This window comes from Vombatus ursinus, unplaced genomic scaffold (genome assembly GCF_900497805.2).
Source record: "Vombatus ursinus unplaced genomic scaffold, bare-nosed wombat genome assembly UNPS02003292.1, whole genome shotgun sequence".
Classification (NCBI taxonomy): domain Eukaryota; kingdom Metazoa; phylum Chordata; class Mammalia; order Diprotodontia; family Vombatidae; genus Vombatus; species Vombatus ursinus.
In genome coordinates this window covers 6427863-6444257 of record NW_020943070.1, presented here as the reverse complement: position 1 = coordinate 6444257, position 16395 = coordinate 6427863, and positions in this window count along the sequence as shown.

The following is a 16395-nucleotide window of genomic DNA, read 5'->3' as shown; positions in this document are numbered from 1 at the left end:
CAAGCACTGTGCTAGTTGCTGAGGACATAAATAGAAAAATCAGGCAGCCTCTCCTCTCGCAGAGCTCGTGTTCTAAGCAGCAGACCTCCCAGTGAGACCCTGGCCTGGTTCTTCAACTTGAAGCAGCAAAGCCAATGGCAAAGCACTGAATCATGGCAAATCACTCAGTTACCAATTGTCATTTCTGCCCTCCCAACGTCTTACCTCAGCCCTTCCCTCCCCTTCCACAGCTGCCTCCAGGCCTTCATCCCCTTTGATCTGGACCCCGCCCCACTATCCTCCATAACGTGACCGTGTCACTGCCAGACCCAATAGCCACCAGTAGCACCATTACCTCTAGATCAAGTACAAATTCCTATGGCGTTCACAACCTGGCCTCAGTCTCCCTTTCCAAACTTACTGCCCATCACTCCTCTCCCAGTACCCTGCGGTCCCGCTATGATGACTGGTCTGTTTCTCATCTATGGCCGTCCCATCTCCACTTCTTTGCACTCAGGCCTGAGATGCACTTCCTCCTGACCTCTGACTCAAGGCTGCCTAGATTCTTGAAGTAAAGGTGGGACAAGGGGCAGCTAGATGGCGCAGTGGATAGAGTACCAGCCCTGGATTCAGGAGGACCTGAGTTCAAATCCGGCCTCAGACACTTGATACTAACAGTGTGACCCTAGGCAGGTCACTTAACCCCATTGCCTAGCAAAGAAAAAAAAAAGGTGGGACAGCCATTGTTAATAAGTGTTAGAAGATATTTTTCTCTGTCAGGGATTGGACTGGATAGTCCTAAGGGACCTTCCAACAGCCCTTCTGTGGGTCCTCCATCAAGGACCTTAACAGGTGTCCATGAGCTGTCTGTGTTAATACAGGGTGTCCCAAAAGTCTAGACTTTGGGATATTCCAATTCTGATCGCTGCATTTCCATAGAATGGGTTTCCTTTCTAACCCTATATATTTTATTTGGTGCATTAGAAACATCCTTAGAAGACCATCAGAGGGATCCGTGATACACCAAGTTGAGGGCCTCTTTTTTCAATATCGGGCCTCTGGTTTCATTATTGTGGGGAACTCCTTGTGCCAATGCAGATCAGCCCCTGCTCGGTGAGCAGAGCTTGCCTGGACCAAAAGATGAAGTGATTGGCCAGGGCCACACAGCCGGGACACGTCAGATAGGTTCAAACCCAGGCCTTTCTAACTGAGTAGCCGTCTCTCTATCAGCCTCTCAATGGAGCAAACACCGCAAAGCCATCATAGAGCTTCTCACACAGAAAGGTATCCCGCATACACGAGTCTGATGTACAAATCAAAATTTCTTTTTTTAGCCTCGAAAATCATGGTTTTTCCTTACATTTTGTCCATTTTGAAACAGACGCTTTAAGACATGTTGCACACATCCTGCCTTTCCTTCCCAACTCGGGGACCTCAAGAGGTACATGATTTACTGTCCTTACAGTGATGCTGTTGGGGGCTGCTGAGGTGGGCAAAGTCTTCACTCCTACACTAGTAGTGGTCTTTCATTCCCTTAGAGGGTCTCAATCTCAAGAGTTGGAAAGGACCTCAGAGACCATCCCATGCACCCTCTGTCTGAAGAACTCCCTCAACAGAGCCTTCAAATGGACATTAGCCTTTGCTTGAATGCATCTAATGAGGGAGAGCTCATTACCTCCCAAGGCAGCCCATTCCACTTGGGGATGGCTTCCATTGTTAGGAAGTTTTTTCTCAGAGCAAACTTAAATCTGCCCCTTTGCAACTTTCCCCCTTTCTTCCAGGTTTGGCACCATCCCTCCTGTCTACACAGCAGTCCTTCAGATAGTCAAAAAGAGTCATCGTGCCCCTCTGCCCCCCAGTCTTCTCTTTCCCAGGCTACACGTCCCGAGTTCCTTCAACCAACCTTGATGTTATATGGACTCAAGGCCCTTCACTGTCCTCACTGCCCCCCTACAAATGCTATCCACTTTATCCAAGTCCTTCCTAAAATCACCCAGAACAGAGAAGAATAATCCAGTCATGGTCTGAGCCGACAAAATTCAGTGAGTTATCACCTCCCTAACCCTAGACACCAAGTCTCTCACTTCAGCCTCAGAACCATATTACGGATCTCATTACATCCCTACATCCGTGACATAGTAGATAGAGTGTGGGAGAGGAGTGAGGAAGACCTGAATTCAAATCCCAGTTTTGAGACTCTATTGACCGTAAAACCCTGAGTAAGTCATTTAAACTCTCCGAGCTTCAGGTTCCTCATGAGAATTGAACTGGATGGTCTCTGAGATCCATCACTTCCAGCTATAAATCTCTGCAGCCGTTGGTATTTTTTTTTTTTTTGTCATGGCATCACTGACTCATTACCCTTGGAGACCACAGAATGTGTTTCCATTGTGCCGCCTGGCTCCTCCTTTGGGACTGAGGGCTGTTACTTCATAGACAGAAGGCCAACTTCATGAGGGAGTTTTTGTCTTTGAGTCCCCTGCCCCGGCAGTGCCCGGCACACGGAAGGCATCTAATTAATGCTTGTTGATTGATGGGATTGGCTTCATGTCGGCTTTCTCCAGCATCCCTCTCTTCCCTCCACACAAACTCCTGTCTCTCTTCCCTCACCTCCTCACCCCCTATACAAACACAGACACACACACACACACACACACACACACACCCCTTACCATATCTGATTTGTTGTCAGCAAAAACAAACCAAATAACACATCCAGTCCATCTGGAGTCAATATTCGTTATGACTCTATGACCCATGGGAAGTACGGGGCTGGGAGTCAGAAGTACTGGCCTGGGGGACCTGAGTGCTAGCTCTGATTCTCCCACTAACTTCCCTCTTGGCTTTGAACACAACCTTCAATTTCCTTGTCCATAAGATGAAAGACTTCCAGTTAGATGATCTCCAAGGACCCTTCCAGGTCTGAAATGTCAAGATTTGGGGGGGGGGCACTAGGCAATGGGGTTGAGTGACTTGCCCAGGGTCACACAACTAGTAAGTGTTCCATGTCTGAGGCCAGGTTTGAACTCAGGTCCTCCCGAATCCAGGGCCAGTGCTCTATCCGCTGTGCCACTTAGTTGCCCCTTGAAATGTCAAGATTTTAGGGTGCCTTGAGACTCTCAGGTGCCAGGCCTGGAATTAGGAACACATGAGTTCAACTCTGGCCTCAGACAATAGTTGTGTGACCCTGGCCAAGGCACTTCACCCTGCTTGCCCCAGTTGCCTCATCTGCAAAATGAGCTGGAGAAGAAAACAACGAACCACTCTGGTATCTTTGCCAAAAAAAACCCAAATAGGGTCACAAAGAGTAGAACACAACTGAACAACCACACAGACTCTTGTTGAGCAAAGTACATGAGTTCTGGGGCAATTTTTCTCCATGGCATACGGAGGCCTTTTCTAATTACTGGTAGCTCTAATGATGAATATTCGTGTTAGGGTTTTAGGGTTTACAAAATCACATTCTTAAAAAATAGACTATTGGTAATATAAAAATTAAACACTTTTGCACAAACAAAATAAATATAGCTAGATTAAGGAAAAAATATAGATTGGAAAAAGTTTGCAAATCACATTCTTCACAACATCCTCATGAGGTAGGTTGTGCAAGGAGGATCTCCATTTTACAGAGGAAGAGACAAAGGATCAGTGCGGTAGCTTGCCTAGGAGCACACAGCCCCCTAGTATTGGATGCAGGAGTTGAAGCCAAATCTTCTGACTCTAGGTCCTGCCCTCTTTGAACTATGATTCCGTAACAGTTATGCTTTCCACTAGTTTTACCATCAGATGAATGGGGGTATTGCTATAGCTAGTTGCCCCAAAATCTTTCATCAGTTAACAAGCATTAAGGACCTACTATGTGCCAGACACTGTGATAAGCGCTGGGGAGATGAAGGAAAAAACAGGGTCCCTGCCCTCCAGGAGCTTACAATCTAATGGAAGAGACAAGGTGTCAACAACTATGTACCAAGGAAATATATGCGGTATAAATGGGAGGGGATCTCAGAGGAAAGGCATTGAGTCACTCAATCAGGAAACAGGGCAGAGCAAAGGGAAATGACTTGCCCAAAGCTGAACTGCTTAGCAGATAGCTGCACCTTGAACTGAGGCCATGAGGTCACACCCCTGGACAGGACACATCGGCTAGCCCGGTTGTCCAAGGTCACCCCAGCAGGAGGCAGACAAATACTTTGTATCCCCAGCACCCGATGCATTGCCTGGCAAAAGTGGGAACTTCATACTAAATACTTGGTATCGACTGGTTGATACAGTTTGTATTTCTCTGTGTACACTTTGTATTCTCCCTGTAGGATGATCTCCAAGGACCCTTCCAGCTCTGAATGTCAAGATTTTTTTTTTTTTTTGGCTGGGCAATGGGGTTAAGTGACTTGTCCAGGGTCACACAACTAGTAGGACACCTGTAGAGTGTCCTAGGTAGGGAAGGGACCCCAGAGGTCATCTAATCCAACTACCTCCTTTTACAAATGAGGAAACTGAGGTCCAGCACCCAGCCCAATACCTTGCTCTTGATATAGGGACTGGAACCTGGATTTCATCAGACACACACAAGTGAGGAGACTCCCTCTACCAATGTAGGTCTGCTTCTCCTCTGCAACTTTTAGTCTCAGAGAAGATCCTGAGGGCACTGAGAAACTAAGTCACTTGTCCAGGGAAACACAGCCTCGGTGTGTCAGAGGTAGGATTTGGACCCAGGTCTTTTTATCTGCTAAACCATGCTGTGCATTGCATGTGACTAATAAACACTGGCTGAGTTTGATTTAATCAGAATTAAATTAAACCAATCCCATGACTCCCTGTCTGCGCTTTCTCTTCTGATTCTGGTATGTTTTGAGAAAAGCCAAGCCAGGGGAAGGAAACCATTAGGTCTGGGGGAGGAAAGGGGCTCAGATTTCCTGAGGCTCCTGTGTCTGGAGCCTAGGACCGCTTTAAACCTCCCCCCAACGGATCACTTTACAACTCACAGGAAGTGAGCCCTCTAGACTAAAGTAGAACCAGATGCTTGGTGGAGCCTGCCCTGGCCACCCCAAACCAGGCAGAGGGGCCTGGAAGAATCCCCCAGGGAGGCCCCCTGGCACCTGGCTGCAGGCTAGAGGAGGCCAGGCAGCTGAGGAAAGGGGCCCCGGCAGGGAGGGCAGGCTGGAAACCGCTGTCCCCACACAAGAACCATACTCTTCCCCACCTCGTCCATTCTTAGATTGAAGTTACAGGACAGGGGAGGGGGGAGGTCCCTCCAAATCTTTGTGCAAAGGTCTAGAGAGCAAAGACAATGTAAAAAAAGATGAGGGGAAAGAGCAGGAACTTGGTGGATACCGCAAGGCTTTAGCTCACCTCTCCTCCCAGCCTCCCAGGCTGCCAGGAAAAATACCACAAGCATCCCTTCCCAGATCCTGGCCTCTCCTTCTAACCACGCCCTGTCTTTGACTGTTAACTTCTCTACCCACCCCATGGTCTGGATTCTAAGCCCTGGGAAACAGAAACCACCACATTTGAGAGGTGGAAGGGCCCTAGTGCAGCCTACACATGAAAGGCCTTCTCGGGTCACAATACTGCCTTTGGCCCTGGCTCTTTGTCTCTGGTGCTATCTCTGCCTTAATGTATGGCCCCACCTCCAGCTCAGCTGGGGGTGGGGGAGGTTCCCTGCTATGTCACAGTCCCTCAACCTCCTTTCCTTCATCTCTCTGAGTCCCTGGAGGGTTACCTTCAAGTCACCTCAACTCTCTAGCCATCCATAATATCTGTGATATGCCCAGTGCCCTGGAAGCAACAACAAGGAATAAAAGAGATTTAGAGTCACAGGACCTGCGTTTGAATTCTGACTTACTTTGGCTTTGGAACAGCAACAGCCTTCCTGGGCCTTAGATTCTTTCTTTATGAAATGAAAGGTTTTAATTAGATATAAGACTCTTAGCCTCAGGTGCCTGATTTTTTTAATTAATATATTCAGCATGATGGTTTCCTTCATAATCCTATGTATTTCATTTTATACGTTTAAAAACATGATCCTAAGAAGGGGCCTGTAGGTGTCGTCACTGCCAATGGGGTCCAAGACACAAAAAGGGTGAAGGACCCTTGCTTTAGAGCATGTCTAAGAGTTCTTTCAACCAGCCAACAAGCACTTATTAAGCACCTACTATGGATTATTATGCTGATACAAAGACAAAAGCAAGCTCAAATTCTATGAGAGATTCTATGGTTCTACCATTCTTTCTGGGAGATCTTACAGGCCCTCCAAGCCGGTTCTTGCTTCTAAAGGTCCTAAGACTGATTGGCCACTAGATGGCAGCAGCACCCCACCATGGTCAGGAGCCCAGGCAGCAAGCATGCATTTTAGAGCCCTTAGACATCATCTTCCACGCCTTCCATTTACAGACAGAAAACCTCCAGCCCAGAGAGCAAAATCCTGTGAATGGCTCACATTTCTAGGGGGCTCTAAGTTTGACCAAGCACTTTCCCTAACGTGATCCTGGGAGAGCAGAGAAAGATTGCCACAGGTACATGTGGGAGCTCCCCGTGCCCTCCCAGGCATGGATTCAGTGCTTCTCACACCCTTCTCCCCATTCTTGTGGCTACCATGTTCAGACCCTCCTCAATCCTCACCAAGCTTATTGCAACTGCCTCCTTGCCTTCACCTTCTGATGGGGTATAGGCCCTGGAAACCCTCCCCACCCCAACTTCCCCTGAACCCTCCCAACGTGGCCCTGGTGTTTGCCTAAGGCTATAATCCTTTCAACTGTCCTTTCATTGTGGCCCCCTGCCCAACACTCCAATTCTCAGTTACCTCTAACTTAGCCCAGCCCTTCATTGTCTGTTACCTCCCGATTGCCAGGCCTCTTCCCACCCTTAATTCCATCTAGACCCCTTCTCTGTCCCCACATTCTGTATAAAAGAACCTGTGCTCAGATTCTTAAAATCTGGCCAATAACACAGACTCACTAGGAATCTCGCTCACCCCACTCAGTGTTCTAATAAACCTTGTCTTTGGCTGAAAGAAGGCTTGGGTCGAATTCATTCGAGGAAGGACTCACTTGCCCTTAAATCTGGGGGTTCCCAGTGAATAAGGTCTAGATTCTTGGGATGCTGGGACCCCAACACGATACGTGGGTCCTGCCCGAAGGAATTTGACCCAAATCTTCTTTTAGCCAGAGACAAAGTTTTTATTAGAGGTGGGCCATACAGGCCAGACTCTTCAGCAATCTGAACATTAGTGATGCCCATAAGGACAAGTGGGCATGAGGAAATCTCAGCGTTTAAATTGAGGCCAAGGTGTATTTTATATACACTCAAGTAATTTTGGGTGACCAGAGGAAGGGCTGAGAAGAGGATCTGGGTGACAGGGGGAGGAGTTTAGGGAGAATGGGCGTGTCTGGAAGGGGTCACCAGGGAATAGACAATGAAGAGCTAGGCTTTTATTAGAGTAACAAAGAACTGGAAGGAAGATGTTGTGTGGGGTCTGGATAAGATCAAAGGTGGGATATATCAAAGACTAGGATCAAAGCTTCATGAGGATGTCAAAGGGAGATTGGGAGAGTTGAAATCAGAGATAAGGAAAGGCCAGTAGAGTGGAGTACAGCCTCAGGCAACGTTTGAGACCAGAGTGAGGTCAAAGAAAGTTTAAGGATTTTCTGGGCCGAAGATAAGTGAGACCCAAATTCTTTTTGGGGTAAGGGGCAAAGGTCTCAGCTTGGGCCCATACCCCAACACCCAGCACCGGTAGACCTCAACACTTCCTCTCCAGTACTTCCTCCATACTGCTGACAAAGTGAATTTTCTTGGTGCAGGAAACGGTCCATGTCACTCCCCTCCTCAAGCAACTCCAGTGACTCCCTATTGTCTGAATAATAAAATAAAAACTCCTTTTACTTTTTTTAAAGCCATAAAACCTGGCCCCAACCTACATTTCCAACTTCACTGGATATTGGTCCCCCACCCTCTCTGACAGCCAGACTAGCCTTCTCTTTTGTTCTTCTTCACTTAGGAAACTCCACATCCCATCCTTTGCTCTACCCCTACCCCAAGCATGGAAGGCATTCTTTCCTCATTTCTCTTCCTTTAAGATGCCGCTCAGCATTATCTTCTGCAGGAAGCCTTTCCAGAGTCTCCTCCTAGCTCTATTTAAAATAGTTACTTCATAGTTAGAAGGACCTGAGTTTGAATTCTGCTTCAGCCAAGTTATAACTGTGTGACCTTGGGCAAGTCATTTAACTTCCATTTGTCTCAGTTTCCTCATCTGTACAATGGGGATAATAATAGCACCTACCTCTTGAGATTGTTGTGAGGATCAAATGAGAATAACATACACTCATATGTATGTATGTAAATATGTATGCATACTATATATACATATATAGGTACAATAGTGATTTGCAAACCTTAAAGCATTATATGAACAACTACTTCTATTCAATATTAATATTACTACTGGGGGCTGCTAAGTGGTGCAGTAGATAGAGCTCTGGGCCTGCAGTCAGGAAGACTCATCTTCCTCAGTCAAATCTGACCTCAGACTAGATGTGTGACCCTGGGCAAATCACTTCACCCTATTGGCCTCAGTTACCTCATCTATAAAATGAGCCAGAAAAGGAAATGGCAAACCACTCTAGTACCTTTGCCAGGAAAACCCCCAGCAGGCTCACAAAGAGTCAATCATAACTGAAAAACAACTGAACAACAATTATTAATACTTCTATATTACTATATTCTTACTTGTATTTATCTCATGTGTACATCCATCTAGATAGATGGATCGATGAATAGATAGATTGATAGATAGACAGACAGACTGACCTACATATGTACTTATTGTCTCCCTCACTGGGATGTAAACACCTGGTGAAGAGAGATTGTTTTCTTCTCGGTCCTTGCATTCCTAGTGCCCGACCCATAGGAGACACTTGGTAAATGCTTTTCCAGTGAGTGATTCTGTTTCTACTCGGCACCTGGATGACCTTGGGCTAATCGCTGAACTTCTCTAGGTCTAGTTCCTCATGAGTAAGAGGAGGGGGTTGGGCGAGATGGCCTCTAAATCTGCCATTCTATGGACAAAGTGCGGGACCAGCCTCCTATTCCTTCCCCCTTAGGCCTGAGCTCATTAAGATCTTTCCACTAAACCAGTATGAATATCATGATGGAGGAAGAGCCAGGGGCCAAGACACCAGAGTTCTAGACCAGTCTGTCACTAAATTGATATTGGACCTGTAACCTCCCCTCTCAGGGCCCCATCTGTAAGTTTGTTGACTTTTCCCCTCCTTCTCCCTTCCCTCACAGAATGATTCAGAGTGTTCTATTGGTCCACATCCCCTAAAACCACAGCTCAATGAGCCCCTACCAATGAGTTTCCCTTTAATAGTCAGCCAAAGGACAATTAGTCCAAAGCAAAGGCATTTAATGAAATGGCATAAAAAGAAAGGTAACATTAAAGCATTTCCACCTTCAACCTAAGTGTGCTCTCCCACAAATACACATACAGGAAACTCAAGTATATAAATATAAATACAAATATTAGGGAATTCAAATATACAAATCCAGATACACATACAGGAAACGCAAATACAGATATATGAATACAAATATAGGAAACTCAAATACGCATATAGAGAACTCAAATACAGATATATCAATACAAATATAGGTAACAAATACACAAATAGAGATGTATATATATGGAACACAAATACATATTTAAATGCAAATACAGGAATTCAAATACAGATATATGAATATAAATATAGGGAATTCAAATACACATACACAAAAACAAACACACAAATATGGAACTTGTGACAAGGACACATGTTGGGGAAATGTGAGGCCCATGCACACAGAGGGGCAGCTCAAATCACTGGCACTCAGAGTTGCTGATGTCATCTAAGGATGTCAAAATGCTGCTCCAGCCTCCAGGCCTGTCCCTGCCGGTCTCTGGCTTCTTCCTAATGTCACTAGTATGGATGCTGAAGGCTTCTCTGAAGGCCATTCTGCTGCCCACACAGTATCTGCTGGAGGCACTCAGCCGTCTCAAGCTGCTGACTCAACAAAAGTCATTGGTGATATGTTCTTGTCTCTTTTGGCAAAGGAAGAAACCCTCACCTTAAACAGCAAAAAGCCAAGGGGTGGGGGATAGGGGTAGGGGAAATCTCTACTTTTTGGTTTGGTTCTGTGGCCTCTCACTTCTCAGGTAGGAAATTAACAGCAACAATAACAAAGCATTTATAGAGCACTTTTAGGTTTACAAACAGTTTTACAAATATTATCTCATTTGATCCCCACAAAAACCCTGGGAGGAATATTATCCTCATTTTACAGATGAGGAAACTGAGGTAGACAGCAGTTAAGTGACTTGCCCAGGGTCCACAGCTAGTAAGTATCTGAAGCCATATTTAAATTCAGATCTTCTTGAATCCAGATCTGGCGTTTAGCTAAATCATTAGTCTTTTCTTTGGATTAAACTTCCTATCTCTGGATCGGAAAGGTCTCTACGGACAACTTCACTCTAGCTAGCCCATGGAGAGCATGTCACGTTCAAATTCTAGAGCTATATAAGGGACATTTGCCTAAGAACTAGCCACAGCTCTGGAATCCAGGGTTCTCCAGTTCTTTGAATCCTAGATCTCTTCTGCCCCCACCTCCCTCCCCCAAACATGAGTAGGGGTAGAAAAGGCACAGAGACAAAACTAAACTCAAAGGCAGGATCATTCTATCCTTTCCTACTGGCCAAGCCCATTCCTTGATCTTTCATGTGTAGGCACGGGCAGCCAAAGCTGGAAAGGGGCTTTGCTATACACCTTGCACGTGAAAAAGTTAGGTCACGTTGATTTTTAAGTCTTCTTCCTAAGATCCAACCGGAAAGGTAAGAAGGAAAATAGGAATTCACTTAACAGTGTCATTTCCTCCTAAAATTGGAACAATGACTCAGCAGGCACCAGAGATAGCCAAGAATCATTGTGCATTGGAAGGAATACAGACCTCCGGACCAGACAAGGGTTCGAGTCCTGACAGCTGTTTGCTCTTCTGTGGGATCACTTGATCTCAGGATCTGTAAAATGAAGGTGTTCACTTCAACATGCACTCATTAAACACCTACTACATGCCAGGCTCTGTGCTAGGCACTTGGGAGTCAACAACAAAATGAAACAGTCCCTGCCCTCAGAAAGCTTACATTCTACTGGCTTGGACTAGACAATCTCAAAAGTCCCTTGAGCACAGTGCCTGGCAAACAGAAGGCACTTAATAAGTGCTTGTTGACCGACTCTAGAGTGACGTTCTATGATTTATCTATGTCATATCTATGACATAGCTATGTCATTAAAGTTTGCATTAGGGCACTTAGTGATCAGAAGGAAACTGATATCTTAAATTATATCTGGAGTCTGGGACCCAACATACTGAGAATGGAAAAGGGAAGACAGATCTGAACAATAAGAATTGATTGAGAATCTTATCAGGTTGAGAGCTGGGAGGAACCGGAGGGATCATCTACCCACAGCCTCATTTTACAGATGAGGAAACTGAGGGCTGGTGAGGTTAAGTGATTTTTCCTGAGGTCTCAAAGGCAGACAGAGGATCCAGTTCCTCTTCTCCAAGGCCCCGCCAGAGGCTCAGGGACACCTAAAGGCAGCTCTCCCTCTGCCATACACACCCCAAGGTGGGATCTGGGGCCCACAGGGGGCACTGTCTGTGTCCTTCAAGAGCAGGGAAAGCAAATCATAAGACTTGGGCCTGGAAGAGACCTTAGAAATCACCTCTCATTTTATGGATGAAAAACCCAAAGCCCAGAGAAATTATCCGATTTGCCTAAGGTCACATGCCACAGATCTTGAGTGGGAGCTAGGAGGGCTCTCAAAGGGCCATCTGGTCCAATCCCTCATTAAACATATGAAGAAACTGAGGCCCAGTGACTTATCCAAGGTCACACAGTACATGTCAGTAATAAATGTCAGAGCTGAGATTTGAACCAAGAATCTTTTATCACTCAGCCTGTTGGTCTTGGTGGATGACATTATTAAATTGATTAGGATGCTTATTAAAAGTGGCATGTAAGAAAACGTTGTGTGACATGAAACCTAAGGTTATAGGAAGGGATAGAATGCATGAGGTTCTGTCCCACCAGCCCCCTCTTCTTTCCAACCTTCCATCCCCAGGACAGGCTTCCCCGGATATCTGAACCTCCAAGACGGAAGCCAGAGGGAGCCCAGAACCCCAACTCAGACCTTGGACCCTTCACCTTGACCTCTTAAACATTGTCTCCATTGAGGGCCTTCTCCTGAGGATGGCACCGGTGTCCCCTGACCTCAGGAGCTGGGGATTGTCAGATGAGTTCAGCTGGGCCAGTGAATCCTAGAACATGGGATGTCAGAGCTGGAAGGGCAGTTAGTACAGGGAATGTCTGTTGAGTTGAGAGGAGCCTTAGAACAGGATTTCAGAGCCAAGAGGTGTTTAGAACAGGGAATTTTGGAGCTGAGAAGAGCTTTAGAACATGAGATGAGATGTCAGAGCTGGGAAGAGTCTTAGAACAGGTAATGTCAGAGCTGTGAGGGGTCTTGGGCAGTATCTATTCCAACCCCTTCACATTACAGATGAGGAAACTGAGGTTGCAATCAGGAAGCAGGGGCCCCTTCTGCCCTTCTGTCACCCTCAGAAGATGTAGGGTTCTTTCTCTGTAGCTTCAACTACTTGCCATCCTCAGGTACCATTTCTGGTGACTCAGAGCTGGTGAGCCATTGCACCCCACTGGTAGCTTTACCATAGCTGGGGTATGAGCATGAGAGGGGGCACTCCATAGCTAGGAGGGGAGGCATAGTTCCTGCTCAGCAACCCCTATAGTGTTAGGGGCTCCCAGCAGAGGAGGGGCTCCCTCTGGTGACACAGGGACAGCCTGACCAGAGAAGAGCTCAGCCAGAGTCCTTTCTGATGGAGGGTAGGAGTGGGAGGGCTGGAGAAAAGTCAAGGCCCAGAAGGCTGGCAGGGTCAGGTGGGCCTCAGCACACATTGAAGACCAAGAAAGTCAAGATGTTCCCTTTGGAAGTTCCATGGATATGTCAAGGTTTTCTGTGAAAACTCATAATAATTATTCACATTTCCGTGGGACTTCAAGGATCACAAAGTTCTCTATTCCCAGCAATCCTAAGAAGAGGCTAGAGCAAGAATTATGATGTCCATTTTACCCAGAGGGAAACTGAGTCTCAGAGAAGCAGGTAGCTTGCCCACAATTCAGACTAGCTAGGAAGCATCAAAGCTAGGATTCCAAACAGGGTCTTTTGACCAATGCCTAGATCTGCCTCTCTGTAACACGCACCTACTGCTCCTGGTTCTGCACTCTGGGGCCAAGCAGACTAAAGCTATGCCCTCCTTCATGCCACAGCCCTCACAATATTTGGGAGCATCTACATGGGGACTGAAGCCAGGATTTCAGTACCTACCTCACTGAACTGTTCTGATAATCAAGCAAGTTAATGCATGTGTGAGATACTTTGTAATCTTAGATCGAAACATACAGGAGAGATATGATCATCATCACCATGAATATTCCTCCATTAATGTCCTCCCATGGTGCCTCACTGTATTCTCCCACTCTGTGTTCTAGAATGTTCACAGCATGGGCAGGTCCTTAGCAAGCTGAAGAGGTTTCGAATGCCAGGCTAAGTGATGAGCTGCATGCCTAAGGATCCACTTTATCAGAGAAGCCCATTTCCAAGTCAGCAGGTGGGATAAGTTCCTTGGGCTTAAAGCCTAGGGTCACTATGTGAGTGAAGGGAGGACCCTCAGAGGAAAATCTGGATCGTTTGAAATAACAAAGTAATATTACTGTTACTGCAAAGCAGCATGAGTTATTGCATAGAGAGCCAGCCACAGGGCTGGGAAGAGCTGGGTTCAAGTTCTGCCTTTGTGATATACTAGCTGTGTGACCCTGGGCAAGTCACAGTGCCCCAGGAAATCCTCTAAATCTTTTAAGTTGACCAGAAGGTGCTGACCTACATTGGTAGAGCACTTTCTCTCACTCAAAATCCTAAGACTGGACTCCCAACCTGATCCCAACAAAAGAATTATTATTAACAGCAGCAGCAGCGGAGATGAACTAGACTCAGGTCTTCTAACTTGCCACCTGGTTACTGCACCACACCCTTGTCACAGGAATTGTCACGGGGCTGCGCACTGCCTATTGGAGTCCTGGCTTCTTAGCAGAAAGTTGAGGGTCACAGTCTGTTGTGTGAAAGCAAGGAGGTCTTAACTGACCTCTCCTCTGTGGACATGCAGCAACCATGGCTGGTTCGGCTCTCCTCTGAATGGCTAAGCGTTCCCGTGCACATCCTGTGCACGACCCTGACACGATGGGATCTACTGACTGGCTGTCGGGCACTGATCACACGATCCCAAGGTGCCTTGAGGGCTATAAAGGCCACACCCAGCTAACAATAAACAGGAGCTTCTGCTATCTTGTTGTCTCCCGCCTCATCCATGCGTCTCTGGGTTACTGAACATTGAGCTGGTCTCATGCTCTCCACTGTAGTGGCCGCGACACACCCTGTCAAGTTCTGTGCTTGGCTTGGGTCCCAGGATTTGGCAGACACCCGAGAGTTGTGCACCATGATAGAGTCTTCATCTTGGTTCCTTTGTTCCAGCTATTGAACCCAGGGACATTTCGAGGGTTGAGGACTCCCCAAGCACATCCCCATGGCAGGGGAAGGGGGAACAGTCAGAGCCATCTCCCAATCAACTTGACAAACTGATCTTTGAGCCTTTGTTTGGAACCTGTCCAGACCACTTTCCCTACTGGGTGTGGATGTGCCCATGATCACACTCTTTTGAGAAAACAAAAGGCAACTCTTGATAACTCTGGAGTTGCCTTCAAGAGAAGTTGGCTCATTCATTCATTCAACAAACATTTATTTAATTTTTTAGAAGTTTTTTGCTATCTTTTGTCTTATTCCTATCAAAACGATTGCTATTCCTGAAAGGCAGAGTTGTCATAGTGGATAGAGAGCCAACCTTAGAGCCAGGAAAATCTGGGTTCAAGTCCACACTCTGACATATGCTGGTTATATGACCCTGGGCAAGTCCCTTGACCTCTCTGACTGTTTTTTCATCTGTAAAATAAAGTTGGACTTAATGACCTCTAGGGTCCACCTCTATATCCTTGGTCCTATGAATTAGAAGCAAAGGTATTGACTTGCTTCAGAAGAGGGAATTTCCTCACTTGGGAGCTTTTCGGGCCAATTAAATGACAGGTCCAATCCCTGTCTTTTTTGTTTTTACATCACTTTCCTTTCTAAATATATGGTCAGACACACACACACACACACACCCACACACACACACACCCCAGGAAAGAGTCCTTGTTTTCCATTAATATAACAAGAGTGTCTGTGAGAAGGAGGCATATAAAACCTCACCTTTCCTTTTCCCCCAGTTGACTCAAAATGAATAATCCAATCAATCAGTATTTCTTCATCCCTTCTACATACTGGACACTGTGCCAGAGAATGGGCAGACAAAGACAAAACAAGTGAAACTGGGTTCATCTCTCTGAGCCTCAGTTTTCTCATTTGTAAAATAAGGGAGTTGGACTGAGTGGTCCCTAAGCTCTGGCCCTCTAACTCTGATTCTGTGTGAAGGATTGTCATTAATGTAACCCTAATCCTCTCAACCAATCATGAGTCACAATTTCTTCTGAATGGACATCACAAAGAAGTCCTAGGACTGTCCCAGATCAAATGAGATAGTCTTTGTAAAGTCTTTAGCACAGTGCTTGGCACATAGTAGGTGCTTAACAAACGCTCCTTCTCATCCTTGCCCCTTCCCTCAGAAAAGCTGCCCCAGGCTTAGGTTAAATGTGGGGGTGGGGGAAGGGTGGTACATTAACATTCAAGTGCTGAAAGGATCCTTGGAGGTCATCTAATCCAATTAGCTCATTTTTATAGATGAGGAAACTGAGGCTTAGAAAGTTAAATGACTTACCCAAGTTCTCGAGGACACAGCAGTGTGAGAGGTGGAGGAAATTTTAGGTTTGGAATCAGAAGATCAGTGTGGTCCTCTGGAAGGAATGGAAGAAATCCTAGATTTCGAATTAGAAGGCCTGAGTTCAAATCCTGTTTCTGCCATTTGCTGCTACTTGTGCAGCTGACTCACTCTCCTCATCTGTAAAAATGAGCTAATTGGATTAGATGATCTTTAAGTTTCTCCTAGCTCCAAATCTGTGATTCTATGACAAAGGCAAGATTTGAACTCAGACTCTCTCCTGTTTCCAAGGTACCATATTCCTGCATGACCTTCCCTGCTTTGCCTCTGTTTGGGTTCCTAAGGTCACCCATCCAGCTTTCCTGACTTCCTCATCACACTGGGTTCTATAGGACCATAAACCAGTCCCAGCCCCAGGCAGAACAGGTACCTGGGCGTACTTGGCCA